The following is a 7,968-nucleotide window of genomic DNA, read 5'->3' as shown; positions in this document are numbered from 1 at the left end:
AGAAGTGGGGAAAGTAGAGGGGTCTCAGAGAAAGTGGGGGAGGGGAGGGGATTTGCTGCAAGGCAGCAATGAGAATTGGTGGCCTTCTTGAAACCCTGGATAGTCTCCTGATCCAGCTGCCCCCTCCTTCTCCCCCCCCCCCACCCTAATTGGATCTCTCCTTCCTATGGGATTTGAAGAAGCAAGATATTGTGTTGATAGGGTCAGACCCGAGTTCAAATCCTCCTTCAGACTGGACAAACTACTCGATCTTCCCGGCCTCGGTTTCCTCTATCAGTTTAGTAGGGGCTACAGCATTTAATTTAGGATTGTAGTGAGGATCTCTAATGAGATTTTATGTGTGTGTGTATATATATATATATGTTTGTAGATATGTGTTATGAACACAACTCAGGATTGTAGTAAAGATCCAATAAGATAATATGTGTGTATGAGGTGATAATCATATTTATATATAAAACATATATGAATATATATATATGAAGTAATAATAGAGTAACCATTTTATAAATTGTGAGAAATAGAACCTGTTCCTTACAAAGCATATGGCTTCAACATTGAGGTTTTGTAGAGGTTTCCCACTCACACACTGGGTGCTGAGGGCTCTAGGAGCCAAGTACTAGGTTTAAACTGGCTATACCCACCAAAAAGGGGTCCCAAGAGTGGGAGAGATGACTTTCCAAGACAAGTCTGCCATTTGAGTTAGGGGAGGAAGGGATATGAGTATGTTGAAGTTAGATTGTCCACGTGCACTCTCTCTTGCCTCCTCCCCTCCCATCAGTCATATAAGCACTTTGAGAAAAAAATCCAATTTCTGCCATTTGGCTCCTGGGAGCCCAAGAAGAAAATACCTCAGTGGGGTGGAGCCAGTCCTGGCTAATCTGGGATGGGTAATAACTGGGCTTTTGGGGAAGCTCCTATTCCTAGCTCCCTTCATCACTTTCTGCCCCTCCTCCAGTTCATTAAAGATATCATTGCTTGGTCCCCTAAGCAAACCTCCTTCTGGCCCTATTATTTGATCATTCTTTACTAAGAATGGATGTTCCAAAGGCTTCCTTAGCTCTGTCCCTTCCTTCAGGTGAGTTTCTTCAAGACCCACTTTTCTTTCCCTCCTGTTCCCTCTCCAGTCCCCCTCAAACTCAGTCCTTTCTCCAGTTGTGCCCTCCAACTTTGCACAGTTCAGATCTTCATGTCTGTCTTTGCCCCCAGCCTCTGTTCTTTTTTTTTCTTTCTTGAGCCCCTAATGTTGTTCCCCTTCAGTCTGAGACTAAGGGTGCCTCCCTGCTCTCCCCAGGGCATCAGGTTCATGTGTTTAGGTCATCTGAACACATTTGTAGGGAGCTCCAGAGATGCCGTCCTTAAACTGGCAGTTTAACCGGTAACTTACTCTGCCCTTTCCAATTTGTGATATTCTTCCTCCTTTCCCAAAACAAAACAACAACAACAAACCCAAAGCCAGGAGCCAGTAACCCAGTAAACTACAAATGGAGATGGGAACTAGGGCTTGTGAGGTTCAAGATGGACTATTTGGGGACCAGTCACTCCCTCCTTTGTCTGGCTCAAGATAAGAGGGGCAGGTAAACTATGATTTTGCCCAAAGCAAGTTCCGAGGATGCTCCAAGGGATAGAAGATCCTGGGACACACACAAGTCTTGCTCCCTCCCTAATCTGTAACCTCTCTTAAGGGGCTGGGGGAAGTCTGGAGGAAGCTGTCCCCTGAGGAGTGCCCTTACGCTCAAGGGCAGGGAGAGGGCGAGGGCAGGGCCACGGGGACAGGAAGGAGGTGCAAATCTTCTTAGCTCCACAATCTCCCCACCGAGAATCCACCTCTCCCAAACAGGCTTGAGGCCTAATCCAGTCCTCCTTCTGGGGTGACAATTGCACTCTTCCCTGGAAGATCCTCCTCCTCCCCAGCCATGTGGGTGTCTCCCCCCACCCAGGACCCCCTGCCCTTCCCCGCCCACCTTCTAGCCCAGAAGGGGCCAGCCGGGCTGGGAGGAGGATGGAAGATGGGCTAGGAGAAGGAGGCTTAGCCTGGAAAGCGGCCCGGCGGGGACTGGAGGAGACAGTGGGAACCGAGGAAGGGGCAGAGGCGGGGAGGCAGAGCTGAAGGAGAAAGGGGAAGGAGAATGGGCAGGGAGGCAGAGAGCGGCGCGGGGGATGAGGAGCGCCACAGGGATGCGGGGAAGGATGCCAGAAGGGCAAAGGATGCAGGGATGAGGCGGCGGGCGCAGGGAGGGCTCGGGCCGCGCTGTCATTGTCCCCGGCCGCCCGGCCCTTCCTCCCGGCCCCCTCCCGCGCCCAGGTGCGCCCCGCTCTCGAGTTCTCACCTGTGCGGGGGCCCCCCCGGGCAAGGCAGCTGGGCCGCCTCCCCGGGCATGCTGGCTGGCCGGGGGCCTGGCGGATGCGCGGGGCGGCCCCTCCCTCCTCCCCGCCCTCCCCGCCGCTGCCTCCTGGCTGCCAGCTGGGGAGTGGGGTGTGTGGCTGCCCGCCGTGTGTGGGGGGGGGGTCAGGCCAATGATGTCACCGCTTACTCCGTCCCTCAGCCCCGCCCTCCGCGGTCCTCTCCACCTCCCCCCCGCCGGGTGTGTGCCAGGCACTGCGGAGCCCGCGGTGGCGGGGGAAGGGACGGCATGGGACCGGCATCGGGGGTGGAGGGAGGCGTAGGGAGCCGGGACAAGGAGCTGAGGAAGGATGGATGGGGAAGCATCCGGGGAGGCGAGGGTGGGGAGAAACGAGGGAGGTCAAGGCCGCGCCAGGGGCCCCCCTGCTCCCCCCCGCCAGTGCTCCCCCCCACCCCCATCACTGCTCCCTCCCCCACCCCCGTCACTGCTCCCTCCCCCACCCCCGTCAGTGCTCCCCCACCCCCATCACTGCTCCCTCCCCCACCCCCGTCAGTGCTCCCCCCCACCCCCGTATCCCCCCCACCCCCCGTCCTTCCCTCCCACCCCTCAGTGCTCCCCCCCCCCGTCCTCCCCCCCCACCCCCCGTCAGTGTCCCCCCCCCCATCCTGCTCCCTCCCCACCCCGTCCTGCTCCCCCCCCACCCCCTCGTGCTCCCCCACCCCCCCAGTACTCTCCCCCACCCCCCGTGCTCTCCCCCCACCCGTCACCTCCCCCCCACCCCTCAGTGCTCCCCCACCCCCCAAAGCTTCCCCACCCCCCGCCAGTCCCCCTTGGGAACCCCATCGTGCCCCCGTCCCGACACCAGCAGGTCCAAAGGCAAAGGGCCCAGGCCCCGGAGCTGACTTGGGGCACCAGGCCATGGCTCACAAGCTCCAGCTGCTCCGTCATGCCAGGGGCAGCTTGGCCTTCGGCGGCCGACAGAGCAGAGGTCAGATCTGGCCTCTGACACAAGGGTGACTGTGGGAAAGCCCCCGTTTCCTGGTCTCTGAAAGGGGGGCTGTAATAACGCATGGGTGGTAGTGCCTGCAAAAATAGGTCCAGTCCGATGATCTACATGTCCTCTGCATTAGACTATAAGACATGAGAAATTTGAGCCTCTGTTTCCTTGTCTGTTAAATGGGCACCATGATGCTTGCTCACCACTCTCATGGGGCTATTATGAGAAAAGCTGTTTTTCAACTTTGTCGCTCTATTTGAACGTGGGGTATTATTAACCCACAATTAGAGCTTCTCCTTCCCCTCGGAAAAGAGAAAAGAAAAAGAAAAAAAATGAGTCTGCTTCTTTTGTTACTGATCTGCCTCAGCAGATGCTTAACCAGAGCATCACAGAGGTGCACAAGCACCTCCCTACCTTGGCCCCGACAATCACAGAATTTCCCTCTGCCCCACGGGAAGCACTCTTCTCTCCAGATATCAGCATCTCTAGAACCACTGGCGCTTAGGTTTTAAGATAAAGTGCTTATTCCTGAGATTATTTTATTTGAACCTCACAACAGTCCTGTGAGGTAACCATTCTCACCCTCATACAGTTGGGGAAACAGATTCAAAGTGACTTGTCCTTTCTCAGTGTCAGTTGATCCCTTCAAACCCTGTTCTTTCTGGCTCAAAATCTAGTGCTTACCAAGGCCAAGAAGATACTCTCCCTCCCCTCTCAGAACTTGTATGCAAAAGAAACTGTATGAGGAGGCTGGATCAGCTGAGGGGTGACTAGGTGCAGTGCTGGAGCACTCCCCTTGGAGTCATGTTGAGCTATGACCCACTCTTTGACTCCAGTTGGGATTTTCTTGGTAGAGACACACTAGAGTGTTTGTTATTTCCTTCTCCAGCTCATCCTACAGATGAGAAACTGAGGCAGAGTTAAGTGACTTATCCAGGGTCACACAGCTGTAAATGTCTGAGAACAGATTTGAGTTCAGGAAGAAGAGTCTTTCTGACTCCTGGCTCGGTACTCTTTCCATTGCATCATCTAGCAACCTCTCATGAAGACCCAAGTTTAAATCTTACCTGATACTAGTCTTGGTATGTCACTTATGGCCATGACAAGTCATTTAACACATTCGCCTCAGTTTCCTCATCTGTAAAATGGAGATTATAATAGCACCTAATTCCCAGGGTTGTTAAGAGGATGAAATGAGATAATTGTGAAGTGCTTAGCACCAAGCCTGGCACATAGCAAGTGCTATGTAAATGTTAGATATATAGGGAAATAACAGCTAACACCTGTTCCAGCTGTTATTTCACCAGAGATTGGAGTGGGGGGTAAAAGGACAAAGCTTAATCAAATTTACCAGTCAGGTGTGGCTGGATCTGAAGCTGGAGTCTGACCAAATTTCCTTTATCCCCAGCTGGCCTTTCCTTAGCCACTAGTGATTTTCTGGGTTCCTTCACAAAGTTATTAGGCATGGAAAGAAAGATTAAGAAGGCGCTAAAGATTTTTGAGGCAGGCTGAGAGCCTTGTCCTCCAGAGGAATCTCTGAACAAGTTAACAGTAGTGCATTCACAACCTGTGCTTAGTTGATAAATTCTAAGTCCTCCAATAGGTAAAAAAAGGGACCTTGTCCCTGGAAGATGCTGCCAGAAATAGGATGAAGCATCTTGCCCTCAGTGGGTACAGAGCAGGCAGACTGTTTCTAAGAATAAACTTGGGCCCCAGAAGTACAGGGGAAGGCTTGGATTTAAAGGTAACCAAGATTTTTTAGAAATCATGTGGCTCCAGCCCTTCATCTTGTACTGGGGCCCCATTGAGGGAAGATAATTTCTCCAAAGCCAGGTTCTTCGATTGCAGACTAAGGGTTTTTTCCAGTACCCTATATTGACTCGTTTTTCTGCATTGCTATGCTGAGGGGAAAGGGAACCAAAAATAGATTATCAGCATCCTTAGTTCTTTTCCCTGTCGTGTAGCTGGGGCTAGGGATTTGGAAGGGGGTGGGAAATGGTGGGAAACAACACTAAGTAATAATTAGCTCCTCTCATCTAAGAGCCAATGCTACACTATAAAGGGGTGGAGCTCAGGAGATTGGTCCTCCCAATCATCCAGTAGTGGTCACCATGGAAACCACTTCCTAGTTGCCTGGGAACCATAGAGCCCAGCTGCATCAGTAGCCATTTCCAGAGCAATGAGAAAAGAAAGGAGGTAGGGCTCATTGGGATCAGGTGAGGGAGGAGGGCTCTTGGGCAAAGATCAAAGATTTAAAAGGCTGCAATTAGTCAGGTAATTTTCTCCTCTCCCCTCCCCCCAACAAAGAGAACTCTCAGCTGCTATCGGAAAACAGCACTGAATTTGAAGTCAGAGGTCAGGTCTGAGCTGTTAATTTTGTTGTGTGACCTTGGATAGGTCACTGCTTGGGGGGGGGGGGGAATTCAGCTTTCTAATCTGTGAAATTTTATTTTCCCGAGCTAAATTCTAATAAAGGCATTTCTAGTTCTCTTTCACCCAGAAATCCACACATATCCACAACTGGACTCTTCCCATTTTTGTATTTCTATACCTCTCCCAGGGAGGAAATTTATCATTATTGCTTCTTCCTTCTCTTCATTGAGGACAGTGTGAGGTAGTGAGTGAAGGTGCTGGATATAGGAAGACTGCACTGAATCCCATCTAGAATGTTCAATTGAAGTCTGGTGAAATTTATGAATCCTTCCTTTCTCAAAATTAAAGTTGATACTGAATGCATCAAAATTCTTGGGATGTAGTTAAATGCACAAAAATACACAGCAAAGTGATTTTTATCAAAACTTAGCAAAATATCTCCTAAAAACATTTACAGGAAAAAAGTCAACATCTCTGCTCCAGTCCAGTTCCATTTCACAGATAAGATTCTGACCAGAGCAATTGTTTTGCCCAAGATCACAGCAGTAGTCGTGACAGAGGTAGGTTTTTGTGGTACGGAATGCAGATGCAGCTTTCCATTCTTGTTGATCAACCCACCTTTCAGCCTTCCCAATCACTCCATCCCAGATCTGTCCCAGCCATCTGCCTAAAACTGAAGCTACTGAAATTCATCCCTGCCATTAGGTGAAGGCCTTAACTTCTTTACCCGGCATTCAAGGTCTCCCATGTTTCTGGACTCTACAACCTTATCTTACTGTACACATTAACCTGGGGATAAGCAATTATGCAAGATACCATCCATCTTCGGTATCCATTGGAGGTCAGAATAGCCATGAGGTATGTGTCAGAGAGAGACAGAGAGACACTCACATATTTGGAGAGCCAGATGTGGGTAGGAGAGAAGAGAAAGGGGAACAGGGAAGACTCATCATGGCCAGTAATCAGCAGTTAGAATGCAGATGGTCTTTTCGAAGACTTCATAGGGAATCTGATTTCCGAGACCAGATAACCATTTGTCTGAGGTCTCTTGAGATTCCATAACCTGTTTCATGTTCCTGCCATTAGTGTATCATATAGATCATTGCCCCCTCCCTCTTTTTCCAAAGACCAGTCCAATTGCCACACAACCGCCTGTAACAAAACCCCGGCCCCCAGGATGCTTCTCTTCTTTTATAGTTCTAGGTTCCACCTGACATGAAGCCTTTAACAGTCATGTCTAGTATGACTTTAAACCTGTTATGTGCCTGGTTCAGGATGTTTAAAAGATCTGGTAAGGGCAGCATTTATGGGAATTCATGAGATTTAGCATACACATTTAATTTGCATGTTTTCACAAGCACCTGAAATTACCAAAGGAAGGTTTTTTGTTTTTTTTTTAAGATCATAATGCATTGGGAAATGCTTCATCCAGAAGGCAAGGAAAGACAAAACTAACATCCAAAGACCCAGCTGAAATCCCAGGTCCTTTAGTGCTGCTTTCTGACTTGATTTTGGTTGTTTTCAGTCAGTCTTTCCAGCTGTAAGACCCAAGTGCAAGTCTCAGCTTTTCCACTTATTGGCTGGAGTTTGTACAAATCACTTAGGAGCAGTTCGCAAACTGTACCATGTTGCCATGTGGCACAAATACTTGTAATTTTAGGATTATTTAACATGTTACCAGTCAGTTTTTTACATTCATTTCCCCAGTCACCTTCACCATCACTCCCTTTCCACACTTAAAAACACAAAATACATGTTAATAGGTTGAGCATATTGAAGTTGCTTCAGAGTATATAGAAATCTATGCAAGAAGTAGGCTAGGCTCAGTGGATAGAGCACCAGGCCTGAATATCAGGACCCGAGTTCAAATCAGGTCTCAGACATAGTTTCTAGCTGTCACTTAAACTCAATTGCCTCACCACCACCACCAAAAAAATAGAGTAGGCTAGATTATAGGAAACTCAAGGCATTAGAAAACCCCCAAGATTCTGTGACATTTGGGATGTGTGTACGTATCTTCCCTGTGGAATGAGAACAGATAATTAGGCTCCTCTTTGTCCATTTCCTGAACTATGACACTCCCTTCTCCATTGACAAAGATTCCAATGTTCTTGAATTCCCCTTTTATTCCACAATACTCGAGAGTGGCCCAGTAAAGAAATGACCATCACTTTGGAATCCAAAATTTTAGAATATCACAGCTTTTTTCTTGAGATGCCCGTATTTCCTACTGTCTTGATTAAGTCTTAAGTG

Source organism: Sarcophilus harrisii, chromosome 1 (assembly GCF_902635505.1).
Source record: "Sarcophilus harrisii chromosome 1, mSarHar1.11, whole genome shotgun sequence".
NCBI classification, from domain to species: domain Eukaryota; kingdom Metazoa; phylum Chordata; class Mammalia; order Dasyuromorphia; family Dasyuridae; genus Sarcophilus; species Sarcophilus harrisii.
The sequence above is the reverse complement of the archived record's forward strand: the minus strand, read 5'-3'. Positions refer to the sequence as shown.